Genomic DNA, 16,016 nt, shown 5'->3' with positions numbered 1-16,016 from the left:
TTACTGATTTTTCATCTTCCAATGATCCTTGCAGAATCTTCATTTTAGGCATTGATCAAAATCCTAAGCAACTACTCAAAATGTCAGTCTCAATAAAAAAAAATTCTTGATTATATAAAATTTAAGATATGTAATTCCTTTTTTTATTTATGAATTCCTGAAAAAAATAAATTTATAAGGTTTAGTGTTAGACCACTACGATAAATCCTTTGGATTTTACTGTAGCTTAGGTGCAAATGCTAAAGTCGGTCTTAAATTTTGTTCGTCATAATTGTTAACACCGCAGAATATAATTACTTAAATAAGTTCTGTTTTTATTATTTTTTATTCCGAATCAGACTTTTTCTACATTTGATCGGGTTCAAAAGAAGTGTGCCATTGATTTACCAACAGAAAGACGTTTATAAAGCGAACAACATTTATCACATTAATGTTTAGTTTCAATAAATCTACCAGATTATTTTAAAATATTTTTCCAAGATGGTTCTATCCCACGAAAAACACGCAAACCTGTAATTTGGAATGGATGTATGTCTTGGGAACACCGAGGGTTAAAACACTTTCTTCCCAAGGGATCCACGTCGAATTCGCGGCATATGCGGGGTAATGGTAAAAAGTTGTCGCAAAGTGCCCGAGGATGGCTGAAAATATGTACCTAATTCAATACGATTCGATCTGGTAATCAAAAGATAAGCGCGCGGACGAACCCCAGACGGAATGCAGAGGCCATTGGGGGTTGAAGAAGTCAGATGAGCAGAATGTCGAAGGAATAACAATCAAATGATTAGAGCGGCACCGAACAACCACCGTGCTGGGAAACTGGAATTCAAAATTGACTCGTCGATGTCGTCAGCCTCGAATCCAGTCTCTCGGCCTCCGGTTCAAAATTCAGAGTCAGAGTCAGTCGTCAGTTTCAGTTTTTAGATTCAGATTCAGCTTTCGGGTTGAGCGACGGACGGGCCTGGGACTTGTTTCGCACATAAAGATACAAATGTATCTGCGCCAGACAGCAAATGGCGTATATAAAATGATTGGACATGAGTCGGTGTAGTATGTATGTATAGATGTCGGGTCCCCAGTTGGATTGTCGGGTGGTTGTTTCGACCAGGCTGCATGGCCGCAGTGCGAGTGAGATGGGGCTACTGTGGCCGAAAGAGAGGCAAGATACACGCGCGTTTTATGACCCGCCGCGTTGCCTTTTGCCGCCGCTTCTCTTGGCTTTTCATCTTTTGGCATTGGGTCTTCGCCTGGCATTCTCATTCTCATTTCCTTGGCGTTCTCGCAAGTGTTGCCATCGTGGCAGCGCTGCCCGGGTTTACGAACTTCTGGTTGGCGTTCTTTCCTACCCACTTTGCCCTTCTGGGGTCTCTCTACATTCTCCGTTCTCGGTTCTCGGATTCTCAGTTCTCGATTCTCTGTTTTTGTGCCATGCTCACCTCGCATCCTCACATTCTCACATCCTCACAACCTCGCCGGCATCGCATCTCCTCGACAACCACCTCGGGTATATCTGTATCTATGTATCTATATATCTGCGTATCTGTATCTGCGCCTGGCCCGTCGACTGCGCTGCAACCGAACCGAACCGAACCTTGTGTCAAAGTGAACGGCAAATATTATTTTTTGGACACTTTGCCATCAGGTCGCCGTCGCGTCGCCCGGAGCTACTACATCTCGTCCTGCTCCCCGTTTTGTATCCATTGTCCTGCGGAGCTCCTGGAGTTCCTGTTGTCGCATTCGAGGTCCGACTGTGGGTCCCAAAGCCACGGCCTTTTGTTGGCGTTGCACCAATTGTGTTTAATTGAAACCGACAACAAAAGCCAGAAACGCTGCAAAAGAGAACCCAAAAGTATCCCAAAAAGTATACCCAAAGTACAAAAAGAAAATGAACGAAGTGGCTGTAAATCAAAAGGAGCCGGTTCGGGTTCGTTTGTTGCCAAAAATACAAGAATTAATTATAATAATGACAAAGAACAAGCACTTTGACCCCACTCCGTGTCCGCATTCGCATCCGAATCCGCGCGCGTTCGTTTCGCCAATTGTGAATGTGGATTACAATTTCGCGTGTGCGAGTTGAGGAAAAAAATGGAATAAGGAAAGAAAAAATGGAAAAAATGAATTTACCAGCATTTCCGCCTTGCGGTTTGCCATTCGAAGGGACAGTGGTGCAGCTTTTGGACCGGGCTCCCTCGAGTGCGCGGGGCGTGACTTCAATTAAAGTGATTTGTGGCCTCCGTTTCTGACATACGAGACGTAAATAGCGGCCCTGAATTATGGTGCTGCTAAAATATGTATATTGGAACATAGTCCTCGGCCCACCGGACAAACACTCGCAAGTCACGCATCTTGAAAACGCCTCCAAGTTGGCTAATTGAAGGCTCCTCACTTGAGGTGAGTACCACTGATGCATTTGATTGCAAGTCTCCATTTTTTGACAATCAAAGAATTAACTAACTGAACTAATTAAAAAAAAATATATATATATATTTAACATGTCTTTTGAAGCTTAGTTGATTTTTTATATTTTTCAAAGGTGTGTTTGTCTCTTAAAATGCTTATCATCTCATATTTGTAGCTTTGTTCTAAGCAGTCCAATTTGGCACAATAAGAAAATCATCAGAACAATAAACAACCCATTTACCTACTTCTTGACTTAAGGAAAATATCGATTTCAAACTTCAAAGAACCTAAATCTTTCGATTGTTTTCGTTTCGTTTATTAGTGTACAACCTCATAAAGACAAACATAATATTTGATCTTAGGAAATTACTGTACAATATGTCAGAACAATATACTTGTTTGGCTTACATTATTTAGGTAAATATTATTGTATGTATTCCATATTTATATTTAGACTATGTAGTTTTATCTTTTAGGGGTGTTGTTAAGCAGATGTTTTAAACTTAATATCTTCATTGTTTATGAACATTTTAAATCAACGTTTTCAGCAATATTTTTCAATCCGTAATTCAAACTTATTGTTGATTTTTCTTTTAAATTAAAAAAAAGCGAAATACTTTTATTAGTAAGGGAGGTATTTATTATTCTTTAAATAACTCAGGTTGGTTTCGCAAGAATATTCGGTAGATGGATTGAATATATTACCGACAGTTTCCGGAAGGAGATCGACATTTGAATGGCAGACAGGTAGAAATTGCTAAAAAGGGTTCTCTACTCCTCCTCGAAGTGATTTATGAAAGTGCGAAAAGAAGCCCGCGGCGAGGGCGGGCAGAGTGACGCAAAATGCGACCGAGATCCGCAGGACTTGGCAGGATTATGCTGATGACAATCCGGTTCAGGTCACTCGCAGACCCTTTTCGAATCCGTAGAAATCGCTTGTCCCGGCGAAAGCGTGAAGGCGGGTCATTTATGACCACATCATAAACAGTTTACAGCAGCTCGGGCCTCAAAATATTTTGGTTTGAACAATGGACAGTTCGAGACCGTGGATAATTCCCAGTTGAAGCAAATATCGAAGAAACGGGTTGGGAGAAACTAGAGCAGCTCAGCTGGAGGTGGTCGATGATGTAACTGCAACATATGGCACTTCCTGCTTTTCGAATCGATGAAGCCAATGAATACATAAAGCCCATAATTGATGACGTGCAGATTGGTGTTCTGTCACATTTTAATTGCCCCCCATTTTCTCGAGCGGGGGAAAAGTCATCCACCCACGAAAAGCGCGTGCTGAGAGCCCCTCGGAAAATGGCGTCGGAAATTAATGGGAATATGTTTCAGAAGAACATAAATGGAAAGACATGTGTACAGTACACATGAGGGCAATCGTGTCACCACCGCCTACGCTCATTAAAATTCCAAGGGCCCAAGAGCATCCAGGGATGTGGGTTTGGGCTCGGGTTCGTTTCGTATCAGGGGTTCGGGTTCTGTTATGGGTTTTGTTCCCGGGGACCATCTTATCAGTTCCGCGGAACAGGCGTCCCGAAAAATAATGTAATTTATTCCGACACTTTCATAAAAAGAGAGACCAAAACTCTCGGCAACAAAGCAAGACATTATCGCCGCATAATTAATGCCACATGTTGCAATGCGCTGCAGCGAGACAATAAAACGCCAGTCGGTCGCTCCTTTTGTCCCCGAGGAGGTGGAGTTCCTGAGTTGGAGTCCCGGGGTTGGAGCCGCGGCACCCATGAGATATCATAAAGCCATCCCGCTTTTAATTGCCCGCCTAGAACTCGGCTCGTTTCCATATTGAGCGCTTCAGCTCATTTGCATAAATTTATCCGAAGGAAAATCAGCGACGGAAAAGCCTGAAAATCCTGTCCTGAGTCGATTCAAAACCGCCCTACCACCACTTTTCTCCGTCCGCTTTGGCCTCCATTTTCGCTGGCACTGCGCATGCGCCGCGCTGCCATCAGAATCAGAAGAGGCCATTATAAAATGGGCGGAGCCAAGAGCCGTTAGCTCACCACAGACTCAGCGGGCTGTGGTGAGTTTCGCAAGCGACCCTTGTTGCCTGGCGTTGTGGTGGAAAGGAGACAGACAGCGCAGGAAACTCAACCCCTAGATATCGGGTGTCCGTGCCAGTTTTTCTCAGTTCCGAGAATATTCTGTGCCCGCCTGTCCTTTGACTTCCAAATGTTTTACATTTTAACTTTGTTATTGTGGATGCTGATTTTCTATAAATATATAAAACCATCTTTTGTGATCCTGTATATTTGAAAAAATATCTACGCCACAGGAAATTTAAATAAGGAGGTTTCAGATTTGATGAGTTTGTGGTTGAATTCTCTAATACTCTACATTACAATTTTTATTTTAGTCGAGGGTCCAATTTTTAGCCGATTTTATGTTTTGTTTTTTCCGTATTTCCAATGGTTTTCAGAATGGGAACCCAAAACTACACTTCTAAATTTCATAACTTTGGTATTTGGATCGCGATTGTCAAGTGGGATACCTCTTTGAATTTGTGGTTAAATTCTCTAATCATCTACATTTAAATATTTTCATTATACGAGGGTCACATTTTGAGCCCATTTTCATGTTCCATTTTTCCTAAAATCCAATGGTTTCAGAATGGGAACCCAAAACTGCACTTCTAAATTTCATAACTTTGGTATTTGGTTCGCGATTGTCAAGTGGGATACCTCTTTGAATTTGTGGTTGAATTCTCTAATCATCTGCATTTAAATATTTTCATTATACGAGGGTCACATTTTTACCACATTTTCATGTTCGATTTTTCCTAAAATCCGATGGCCTTCTGAATGGGAACCCAAAACTGCACTTCTAAATTTCATAACTTTGGTATTTGGATCGCGATTGTCAAGTGGGATACCTCATTGAATTTGTGGTTGAATTCTCTAATCATCTGCATTTAAATATTTTCATTATACGAGGGTCACATTTTGAGCCCATTTGCATGTTCGATTTTTCCTAAAATCCGAGGGCTTTTAGAACGGGAACCCAAAAATGCACTTCTAAATTTCATAACTTTGGTATTTGGATCGCGATTGACAAGTGAAATACCTCTTTGAATTTGTGGTTGAATTCTCTAATCATCTGCATATAAATAATTTCATTATACGAGGGTAACATTTTGAGCCCATTTGCATGTTCGATTTTTCCTAAGATCCAATGGTTTTCAGAATGGGAACCCAAAACTGCACTTCTAAATTTCATAACTTTGGTATTTGGATCGCAATTGTCAAGTGGGATACCTCTTTAAATTTGTGGTTGAATTCTCTAATCATTTGCATTTAAATATTTTCATTATACGAGGGTCACATTTTGAGCCCATTTTCATGTTCGATTTTTCCAAAAATTCAACGGTTTTCAGAATGGGAACCCAAAACTGCACTTCTAAATTTCATAACTTTGGTATTTGGATCGCGATTGTCAAGTGGGATACCTCATTGAATTTGTGGTTGAATTCTCTAATCATCTGCATTTAAATATTTTCATTATACGAGGGTCACATTTTGAGCCCATTTGCATGTTCGATTTTTCCTAAAATCCAACGGTTTTCAGAATGGGAACCCAAAACTGCACTTCTAAATTTCATAACTTTGGTATTTGGTTCGCGATTGTCAAGTGGGATACCTCTTTGAATTTGCAGTTGAATTCTCTAATCATCTGCATTTAAATATTTTCATTATACGAGGGTCACATTTAGAGCCCATTTTCATGTTCGATTTTTCCTAAAATCCAACGGTTTTCAGAATGGGAACCCAAAATTGCACTTCTAAATTTCATAACTTTGGTATTTGGATCGTGATTGTCAAGTGGGATACCTCTTTGAATTTGTGGTTGAATTCTATATTCATCTGCATTTAAATATTTTCATTATACGAGGGTCACATTTTGAGCCCATTTTCATGTTCGATTTTTCCAAAAATCCAACGGTTTTCAGAATGGGAACCCAAAACTGCACTTCTAAATTTCATAACTTTGGTATTTGGATCGCGATTGTCAAGTGGGATACCTCTTTGAATTTGTGGTTGAATTCTCTAATCATTTACATTTAAATATTTTCGTTATACGAGGGTCACATTTTGAGCCCATTTTCATGTTCGATTTTTCCTAAAATCCAATGGTTTCAGAATGGGAACCCAAAACTGCACTTCTAAATTTCATAACTTTGGTATTTGGTTCGCGATTGTCAAGTGGGATACCTCTTTGAATTTGCAGTTGAATTCTCTAATCATCTGCATTTAAATATTTTCATTATACGAGGGTCACATTTAGAGCCCATTTTCATGTTCGATTTTTCCTAAAATCCAACGGTTTTCAGAATGGGAACCCAAAATTGCACTTCTAAATTTAATAACTTTGGTATTTGGATCACGATTGTCAAGTGGGATACCTCTTTGAATTTGTGGTTGAATTCTATATTCATCTGCATTTAAATATTTTCATTATACGAGGGTCACATTTTGAGCCCATTTTCATGTTCGATTTTTCCAAAAATGCAACGGTTTTCAGAATGGGAACCCAAAACTGCACTTCTAAATTTCATAACTTTGGTGTTTGGTTCGCGATTGTCAAGTGGGATACCTCTTTCAATTTGTGGTTGAATTCTCTAATGATCTGCATTTAAATATTTTCATTATACGAGGGTCACATTTTGAGCCCATTTTCATGTTCGATTTTTCCTAAAATCCAACGGTTTTCAGAATGGGAACCCAAAATTGCACTTCTAAATTTCATAACTTTGGTATTTGGATCGCGATTGTCAAGTGGGATACCTCTTAGAATTTGTGGTTGAATTCTATATTCATCTGCATTTAAACATTTATATTATACGAGGGTCACACATTTAACCCATTTTCATGTTCGATTTTTCCTAAAATCCAATGGTTTTCAGAATGGGAACCCAAAACTGCACTTCTAAATTTCATAACTTTTGTATTTGTATTGCGATTATCAAGTGGGATACCTCTATGAATCTGTTGTTGAATTCTCTAATCATCTGCATTTAAATATTTTCATTATACGAGGGTCACATTTTGAGCCCATTTTCATGTTCGATTTTTCCTAAAATCCATCGGTTTTCAGAATGGGAACCCAAAACTGCACTTTTAAATTTCATAACATCGGTATTTGGATCGCGATTGTCAAGTGGGATACCTCTTTGAATTTGTGGTTGAATTCTCTAATCATCTGCTTTTAAATATTTTCATTATACGAGGGTCACATTTTGAGCCCATTTTCATGTTCGATTTTTCCTAAAGTCCAATGGTTTTCAGAATGGGAACCCAAAACTGCACTTCTAAATTTCATAACTTTGGTATTTGGATCGCGATTGTCAAGTGGGATACCTCTTTGAATTTGTGGTTGAATTCTCTAATCATTTACATTTAAATATTTTCGTTATACGAGGGTCACATTTTGAGCCCATTTTCATGTTCGATTTTTCCTAAAATCCAATGGTTTCAGAATGGGAACCCAAAACTGCACTTCTAAATTTCATAACTTTGGTATTTGGTTCGCGATTGTCAAGTGGGATACCTCTTTGAATTTGCAGTTGAATTCTCTAATCATCTGCATTTAAATATTTTCATTATACGAGGGTCACATTTAGAGCCCATTTTCATGTTCGATTTTTCCTAAAATCCAACGGTTTTCAGAATGGGAACCCAAAATTGCACTTCTAAATTTCATAACTTTGGTATTTGGATCGCGATTGTCAAGTGGGATACTTCTTTGAATTTGTAGTTGAATTCTATATTCATCTGCATTTAAATATTTTCATTATACGAGGGTCACATTTTGAGCCCATTTTCATGTTCGATTTTTCCTAAAGTCCAATGGTTTTCAGAATGGGAACCCAAAATTGCACTTCTAAATTTCATAACTTTGGTATTTGGATCGCGATTGTCAAGTGGGATACCTCTTAGAATTTGTGGTTGAATTCTATATTCATCTGCATTTAAACATTTATATTATACGAGGGTCACACATTTAACCCATTTTCATGTTCGATTTTTCCTAAAGTCCAATGGTTTTCAGAATGGGAACCCAAAACTGCTCTTCTAAATTTCATAACTTTGGTATTTGGATCGCGATTGTCAAGTGAGATACCTCTTTGAATTTGTGGTTGAATTCTATATTCATCTGCATTTAAACATTTATATTATACGAGGGTCACACGTTTAACCCATTTTCATGTTCGATTTTTCCCAAAAAAAAATGGTTTTCAGAATGGGAACCCAAAACTGCACTTCTAAATTTCATAACTCTTGTATTTGTATTGCGATTATCAAGTGGGATACCTCTATGAATTTGTTGTTGAATTCTCTAACCATCTACATTTAAATATTTTCATTATACGAGGGTCACATTTTTAGACCATTTTTATGTTCGATTTTTCCTAAAATTCAATGGCTTTCAGAACGGTATCTCAAAACTGCACTTCTAAATTTCATAACTTTTGTATTCGGATCGCGATTATCAAGTGGGATACCTCTATGAATTTGTTGTTGAACTTTGAATCTCGGAATTATCCGTTCCTGCTCCTCTGCGAGATTCTTTTCGGCTTGTGACAAACTGTCAATAATTTTCTACGCGCTTTTTACGCACATCTCCGCTCTCGGCTAGCGACATCTCGTGTTGGTGTTTGACTTCCTAGTTCCGCAATCCCAAGGCCAGAGGGCGCTTCAACGCGAGACGACGTAATTGGAATGGAAGTACATTTTTCTCTTACCAAAGAGAATCGAACTCACACAGTTGCAGCTCAAGGTTGCATCTGTATGGGTGAGTCTTGTCTGATTTGAATGTGTTTGTGCTGGTTGACGTCGACGCTGGATATTTGTTTTCTGAGCAGAAAAATGCGGTAGAAAACATTCCAAAGCAGATTCGAAATATTGGATAAAAATCCCTCCAATTTCGAGATGAACCGCAATTGGAAAAATATATTCCCAGTTAGGTCCTTAAATTTATCATCCATATATCTTGTTACTGCAAGCCAAATAATTTATGGTACCAATGTCCAACTATCGCTTGTTTTTCCAATTGATTTATGGCACACATAAAAAGTTGAATAGGGAAAACTGGTCAAAGGAAAAGCAAACACGTGTGGCAAACTATCAGAGAGAAAGAAAATTTTTGACAGGCGCATAAATTCTAAATGAGATATTAATTAAACAAATTGTCAGCCGTCGTTGTCGGGTGGAAAAACTATAATTTATATGCCAAAGGCTAGGAAATAATTTTTGAGTGAGACGTCAGGCGGGGAGGAGTCGATGGATAAGTCAAGTAGCCGATAAATTTGAACGGCAACGGGTCTGGAATTTTAAAACAAACCAAAAATGAAAACCTCAACTGATTACAAATGAAAACGCTCGATTCAAGTGCAGCACTTGTGCAAGTAGAATCTTTATGGATTCCGCCGCAGGAATGGGAATTCAAAAATGGAAAACCACAGCCGCAGCCATGATGCCCATTTTCCGATATCAAAACTGGTTTGACAAATGGCTTCTTTCGATTGCTGATTACTCAAGTGCACTCTCTTCTGAGATTCTGCTGTAAGGACCCTCGTCAGTGGGCATAATTCGCTTGTCAAAATAATCAAGAGGAAGTCGTAAATTCTCCGGTTAATCATATTCGGAGGGATTGGAAAGTACTTGTACTCCAGCATCTTCTGCTTAGTCTCTTTTTGGGTTTATTGATTTGCGGGTGGCATTGTTAGATTTGCATATAAATGATTTTTTCCTTTTAAAATGCCAAATCCAGGTGTCACGCTTTTACGCTTTCTATCTGAACTTCACGCACGTTTTTGTTAATAAAGACACTGTGATATCTATAAAATTAAGAATTCATATAAGCCAAAACAAAATTTTTTTTGGCACTGTGGAACAAGACAGAGAAAGACGTTGATTTCTTTAGCTAGTAAAATCATAAAGTTGTTTAATTTAAAATAGATTTTTTTTGATTACATAGCTTTTAAGGCTTCCTTTAATAAAAATTTTTCAGGAGTAAGACAATATTTTTAATACATTTTTCAGTACATTTAAATTATACATGAAGCTGTAATTTACATAAATAAATTAGCCTGAGGGAAATTGAAATACACTTTTTACTAACCATCCCCAGTAAAACCCATCTGGTAAAGAGCATATTGGACCATGCAAATGGGGGACCACCAGGGGCGTTATTTGTTGGGACAAATTTGTTATTTCATCCACAGTGCTCTGGACTTGTTTTCTTGTTCAGATCCAATGAAAAACTTGTTTGAGCCATAAATTCGCGTTGATTTACGCTTTTTATCATCGCGGGTTGAATGGCAGCAGAATGATATTATTTTTTTTTTACAAATTATTGGAATCGACAAATGGCGGCATGTTGCTCCATTTGCAATCCGATCCACTGGCTCTTTTCCCCCGTTTTTTAGTCGCTGGTAATCAAGTTTTATCGGCTGCTCCCGATGACGGTCCTTGGGCCTGGACTCTTCCTCCGCTGGAAATCTGTGATTCGCATTATGCGACTGCTGACCTGAAACCCATTAAGGGTCCCACATCAGAAGGCGACCATTATTAGAGTGCTTTCAACCTAATAACACCAATAAAAGCAGTGCCAAACAACACGACCCCCTCTGCCCGGCTGATCTTGAACCCCCGGGCAAGTGGAGCGCATGAGACACTGGCAACGACTTTTTGTGCAAAATTATATGCCAGCTATGGCTGGCGCCCGACGAATATGATTTTATTGTTGGAGTACTTGCTCGGCGGGCGGCCATTGCCATCGCCACGCCCCATTCCACTTCATTACAATTCATTTTGCAAATGTAAAAAGCGCAGAAGAAAACATATCATCCGAAGGAAAGGGCAGGAAACCATCCTCAAAGTGGTTCTTGCGATGCAGAGAAAAAAAATATATCTCAAAAGTTATTCATTCTTTTATCAAACTGTTATAAAATTCGGTATATAAATAATTTACTGAGTTTAGCCTAGCTTGTTATACTCTCCTTGCTTAACAAAATACTTAGTTACAGGAATTCTGCAACAATAAATTTATAAAAAATATTTTTTAGAAGAAGAGAAGAGTCAAAGGTGCTTGTATTCTTAAAAAGAAAGTTGATATTATAAATGAATGAAAAATGTTCGTTCTAAAATCCTAATAAGTTCCTTTAGAAATTAAATTATAAATTGAAATGTTTTAATTTAATTGCTTTAAATATCAAAATAACTCCCTTTTCTCTCTGTATTTGGGGCATGGCTCAAGTGGAGCTGGATATGGCGCCGCGCCCACTTAGAAGCAAGCCTCTCGGAATAGTTCGCCTCGAATTGCCCCCAACCGCCGGCCAAAGTAAGGCAAATGGCATGAAATGGCCTTTTTCCATTATCCAAATGGAAAACTTACACAAACAGCCAAGAAAATGGTGTCTGCCGAGCGGAGAAAGGAAAGTCAAAAGCAAAACTACTCGTGCGCGTCATTTCCATTGCTTTATCAGCCTGAAATTTCGCACAAACGTACGAAAAACAAAAAAAAAAGACAATCCACAAAATAGAGAGCAGGGAAAACTCATATCGGGGAGCAGTAAAAGCCAACGAGCCCCTGCGCCATACTTCACTTTCCATTTATGCCTCCACGAGTAAATTGCTCCAATTAGGGTTTACTTTCATTGTATCTTTTTGCGTTATTAATTAGGAATAGTGCATGTCGCGGAAGAAATAACACAGAAATTACATAAACTGGCTTTTTCATTATTATGTATTTCACTTAGTTACATGGTTTAATCAAATATATTGAATTGTAAAGATCTTAGAATAGATAGCTTTAAATGTGGGTTTTGAAAGATTCTAGACTTTCATTTTCTTATATATATTTTACAGAGATTTTAAAATATTTGGTATAGTATCTCCAAATTTGTATACCGTTTCAAGACATTTTGAAATTATATTTCAATCCTATTACTACTACTACTACTATTTTTGGTATAGTACCTCAGAATTTATAAACCATTGAGGCACTATTAAATAATGGTTTTTATGGCTATATTTTTTTTTACCAAACCCCTACACTTTTTCGCCCACTTGCTAGCCTTCTAAGCAATTAGTTGGCCGTTTGCTGAGTCAAATCACAGAAACGCTGACCCAATTAAGACAAGGGCAAAGAAAGGAAAATATAGAGTGCCTGGCAAACACAAACAGAGCAGAAGGCTTAAAAGGAAAACGCACCATTAAAGGGCGACAACAATAAAAAGGCAAATAAAAGAAATGAAATGGAGAGAAAAGAAAGCGAATGTGTCTCGAAAAAAGAACTCCCTGCCCCGCCAGCCTACTGGCTCAAGGTCGCCTGGACAATAATGATGATTTAATGGCCTCATAAATAAATTTATGGCTTCAAACACACAAGCCGGTCAAAGACGAGCCGAAAGTCGGTGATCAGCGATCGCAGTGGCTGAAAGTGATCCGCAAAATATATCGTGGTTCGGGCTTTCAGGGGTTAACAGGATATGGAGATGGCCACGTAACATACGCAGTTTATGGCCAATACGCACACAAGACACATGTCAATTCCAGCTCGGCCCTGGAATGAAATTCAAAGTTTATCTGGCAGAACTTGTTAATTCCAAAATGGCATTAACAAACATGTTGACAGTATCTCGTCCGTGTGTGTGTGTGTATCTTTATGGGCCCCCTCGGTGTATGTGTGTATCTGTGTGTCGCCGAATGAAACGAGTGGGGGTTATAACCCCTTATAACCCCTCAGGACTCGGAATTGCTGACGGGGCACACAACTGGGGAAGGTCGCTGTGCCAACAGAGATTAGGTAAACAATGGAATCAGCAAAAAATGTCACAAATATCTCGACTTCGTCCGCCTGCCAAAGGGGGCGGGGCCATGGAGCTCATCTCGAGCGGAGCGAAACGACGACTTAATTAAATCGAGTGGAGGCGAGCGGGGGGCCACAGGGCCTTAATCGCCGTCATTAAAAAAATATTGTCAGGTGCTGGAACAAAAAGCTGCATGAGCACCTGCTGCAGCCACATTCACTTCCAAATCCACATCCACATCCTCATCCCCAGCAGGAGCAAAAACAGCAACAGCAGCAGGAGCCGGCAATGAATATTAAACGAGGTTTGAGCTTCACTTTTAAGCATTCGCTGTTCGCAAGTCAAGAATTACGAAATTAACTGAAAATCGCACAATGGGTGATGGGAAACAATGAGGAAAAAGCAAAAAATTTGATTTTGGAAATTATAATAACTTAAATATGGTATTTAAAGGCTTTAAATGTAGAATATATTGGTTTTGATACAATAAACCATTAATGAAAGCAATTGGTGAATGCATTAGTAGTTCATTATTGTTTAGTTATACTTGTATTAAACTAAAGTATTTGTAAAGTTTTTTTGTTCTTCAATCATTTGATATTTTAAATATTGCAGTTTTAGATTTTTATAAATGTTATGTTTTAAGACGGACCACGTATTTAGATATACCCATATTTAAGGCTAATAATATTACTAAACTTTAATTCCCCATTTCTAGTTGATTTTTTAAAGGACGCTATGGGGTATGCCAATATAAATATTTTTTTGGTATTATTCAACTATTTTAATGAAGAAATCTTTATGATTTTGTGTGATACCCATTGTCATTGCCCTCCGATTCCTCCCATTGTCGGCACTGTGCTGACTTCTGTATGGTTATTAACGTTTTCTTTTATTGCCTCCGCGTTGTCATGTAATCGCCTGCATATGCGACGGAGCACGGTGGAAAGAGTCGTGAAAGGGGGAGTGGGAAAGGGGGAGCAGGGCAGAAGCGGTACAGGATATGGATGCGCCATTCCAGGGGCCTTTCACCTGCGGAGTCAGCGGATCGCCAAATCCCACACACATGCAAAACTGCTACCCAAACAGAAACTTTGTTAGAGGCCGTGTCGCAGCGGCGTTTACGACTTATTAAGTTGGATAAACGTTTACGATATGAAAATGAGTAGAAATCTTGTGTGGTTAATTAAAAAAGCAGCAGACTCCACCCACTCCCAAATCGCATTCTCATACCCAGCTCCAATTCTTGTGATATAATAAAACGCTGTGAAATGTAACACAAGCCGCAATCCACGAGCCGAGCTGCAGAAATTTATGTGGCACGAGTTTCGGTCTTGTTAATTGTTTTATGATGCGCCCATAAATCCGTGCCCCGGCAGTCAGTTTTCCGTTTCCAGTTTTGCGCCTCACCTACGCAGCATACGTCGAGCTGCTCGTAAATTAAACACGGGACAGGCATTAAGGCAAATAGGCAAATGCGCCCCGGGCCGCCCCTTCAACATCATTCAGCGGCTTTGGCTGCTGCTCCCCGAAAACTAAAAAACAGATCCATCCAAATCCTGCATCAATCGTCGCCCCCAACCGAAAGCAGCCTGCTTACATAAACTAGTCGGGAAGATAGACCATATAGCCATGTAGCTCCCCATCAGCTTCAGCCACGCCCAAGGAGCAACCGCACTGTGCATGCGTTTTGGCAGCCGACGGATGTGTATCTGTGTATCCGTCAGATACTCTTGTTCCGACGGCAATGGCAACCCATGGCAGCCATGGAAAATTAGAGGGGGTGGGAAGGGGCCAAGGGACGGCCATCGAGGCGAGATGAGACCGAGAAACAGAACGAGAACCCACCACCATCGAATGATGCTCTACTTTTAGCCACATACAGAGACCGTGTGCGGCACGCAGTTTTCCACAGGGGGTGAGTTTTCACAGCTAGGGAAAGTGCACTGGAAAATATATCAGAAGAGAACAGCAGAAGAAAATATTTTTTTTAAGGAAATACAATTTTTTAATTGTGAAAACACCTTAATGTAAGTTTAAATTAATAGAATACATGTTAAAGTTTTTCTTTTTTAGGTTCATTTGATTTTTGAAAGGAATACCTCTGTTAAAACTAGGCGGGAGCAATAAAGAAAATGTTACAGAATAGTTTGAAAGTTTCTACCTTTATTAAAATTATTATATTTATATTGTTCTATATATTAATATATTTATTTTATTTTCCTAATATCTAGTTCTTAGTATAGGGCTAATTTTTGTATTGCAAAAAATGTATGGAGTCACAATAATATGTTATTTGCAAATACCATTTCTTTAAGTGTAGAATATGTAGTGGCTTTAAGTGTAATAAAAAATATTTAGTATGGCAGCCAGCATTTATTGAATATTGCCTTCATACGATAGTATCATAAAATTTGTGTTGTTTTAAATTAATTGGTAAATACATTTTATTTCTCTTTAATGGTCTAATGATATGTCAAGTCACACCTCCAGTGTTTCTGCATACATGTCAATTACTTATTACTACAAATATGAAATTAGGCATTCAACGCAGGTAATTAAAGGCTTTACGATTGTAAACATATTTTGGTATGGGCTTTAATGAAATTTTGGAAGTTTTTTTCACTTGTTTTTTACTTAAAGTATTTTGGAATTAGGACTCCCCAATTCAAATATTCGGTACGCTTCCTTCCTGCCATTTCTGTGGAAATTGCTTGCGGTTAATAAACTCGCACTTTTAGTTAGACCGGAAACTTTTCCCATTTAACTTTTGGCTCGGATC

At 38.9% G+C, this 16,016-nt stretch overlaps 1 protein-coding gene across 3 annotated transcripts in view; it reads left to right on the top strand.

Moving 5' to 3' along the window:
* Positions 1-1,247: 1,247 nt before the first annotated feature.
* The window catches only part of LOC108019994 (uncharacterized), a 103,482-nt gene continuing 88,713 nt past the window's right edge, over positions 1,248-16,016 (top strand). The window contains exon 1 of one of the 3 annotated variants that reach the window (XM_065866293.2): positions 1,248-2,391. The gene's annotated coding sequence lies outside the window, so the exon portion shown is untranslated. The remainder of the gene's footprint in view (positions 2,392-16,016) is intronic. The other 2 variants (XM_070996522.1, XM_065866291.2) reach the window with 2 other exon arrangements.

This window comes from Drosophila suzukii, chromosome 3 (genome assembly GCF_043229965.1).
Source record: "Drosophila suzukii chromosome 3, CBGP_Dsuzu_IsoJpt1.0, whole genome shotgun sequence".
Classification (NCBI taxonomy): Eukaryota; Metazoa; Arthropoda; class Insecta; order Diptera; family Drosophilidae; genus Drosophila; species Drosophila suzukii.
Note: the sequence above shows the minus strand (reverse complement) of the source record. Positions and strands in the feature narration are given on the sequence as shown.